Source organism: Solanum stenotomum, unplaced genomic scaffold (assembly GCF_019186545.1).
Source record: "Solanum stenotomum isolate F172 unplaced genomic scaffold, ASM1918654v1 scaffold12557, whole genome shotgun sequence".
NCBI lineage: Eukaryota > Viridiplantae > Streptophyta > Magnoliopsida > Solanales > Solanaceae > Solanum > Solanum stenotomum.
Genome location: NW_026022104.1, coordinates 1 through 1,883, shown reverse-complemented (window position 1 = coordinate 1,883; position 1,883 = coordinate 1). Strand labels below are relative to the sequence as shown.

General features: G+C 29.0%; 1 non-coding gene across 1 annotated transcript; it reads left to right on the top strand.

The window, feature by feature from the left end:
* The first annotated feature begins 1,720 nt into the window (after positions 1–1,720).
* On the top strand, positions 1,721–1,792 carry TRNAW-CCA (transfer RNA tryptophan (anticodon CCA)). Its single transcript has one exon. It is a non-coding gene; the product is annotated as a tRNA-Trp (tRNA).
* Positions 1,793–1,883: the final 91 nt, after the last annotated feature.

Below are 1,883 nucleotides of genomic sequence, written 5' to 3'. Positions count from 1 at the left end.
TAGTGTAAATTGGAGTATGTCATGAGTCAGAGACACGTGTCATAAATCTAACAAATATTTTCAATTTTTGTAACATTACATATATTAAAACATTAAAATATAAATACCCACCCACCCCAAACAAAAAAATAAATCTCATCCAATACCATATAAAGACATTGTGTAGAAAGAAGAAGAAGATAGACTAGCTATCAATTATCATCACCCAAAAAAAATAAAAATGGGAGAAAATCCTTGCAATATTTTTGAGAAATTGATTAAATCCACACTAAACTTTTTTGGATATGGTAATAACCACATCTCCAACTTTGTTGTCTCCACATACTCTCGCCAACAAGAAGAAGATGATATTTCATCCATGGTACTTAATCTCGATCGATCAGGCGAATTCAAGATTTAAATTTCGTATATTCAAGATTAAACTTAAATATTTTTGTACTAAAATATTGAATTTAGTTGAACGTGTCCCTCATATAATATTAAATTATTGATGCAGGAAAATATAGAGTACATGACAACAAGGTCTATAAGTGTGAGAAACTCAAGTAGAGGAAGAAGCCCTCCAAGGCCACCAGTGCAATCTGGAGGAGGTGCTCAAACAAATTCTTCTTCTTACTAATTATTTAGTTTTTTTTTTTTTTTTAAGTCTTCTGAATAGATATATATACTCTTTGTTATTTTAGCAAACAATAATAGATCTGAGACATTTCTGTTAAATATTTCTAGTCTAGAAGGGATGTTCTTATCTATCCTCTAATTTTATTTGGAGTTAAATATTAACTTGATTACATTTAATGGATTTTCTATCACCTCCCTTTCTCTTGTTTTTCAATTTTTTTGTATGATAAAAGAAGACAGCAAAAGCTAGGGTTCCTTCTAGGTCAAGATGAAGGTCTAGCTCGTCGCATCAGAATTATTTAGGTTAGATTAATTTTTTGGGTGATTTACGAATTATTATATAAAAACGAAATAAGTGTGATTTGTAAGCTATTGTATACACAGGTATTACCTGTGCACACTCAAAACGAATTTTCCTTGTCATTAAAAAAAAATCAAAATAACAATGTGTGTGTTTTGGGACAATGTAAAAAAAAAGGGTGTGTTAGTGTCACAAGGATAGTGACAGTTGAGTAATTAAAAAGAAAAATATGTCATTTAAGACTTTGTCCAAGTGTGTATGATTCTATTTTTTGATAATATTGTGATGATTTATAACAGGTTATATATAGGTCAACCACTAGACGGCAGAAGATTTCCTTAACACTTTGTTCATTACGTATTGTTTTATACGATGTTTATAATGGTATGGTATGGTATTAATGAGTATGGTGTTTAAATAGATTGTATTGTTCTCTGTCATTATATTATGTCGCATATTCCTAATTTGAATGATAAACATATAAGAAAAGTAAGCTTATGAAAAGGGTAGGTAAAAAGATAAAATAGATTTATTAAATAAAATATAAAATGAGAAAGAAAAATTAAAGTAATGAAAGCAATTACACTAATTCAGTCGTTACATAAAATGAGTATTTTTGTTATTATTTAACAATGAATTTAAATGATACAATGTAACAAAATTTAGGTAGCAATCAAAACAAATATTGTATTTGAATTTACATATATACAATTGTAACAACCATCCAAACATGATGCAAAAAGGATCAGTATGGAACATATATTGTTATATATAAAATTTAGTTTAATAACCTTACATCCAGGATCCGTGGCGCAATGGTAGCGCGTCTGACTCCAGATCAGAAGGTTGCGTGTTCGATTCACGTCGGGTTCAAAACTCCCGAAATACTTGGATCCATCCTTTTTTTTAAAAAAAAAAGTAAATTCATTTGTAAAATCTCTCCTACATCAACTTAATAACCATT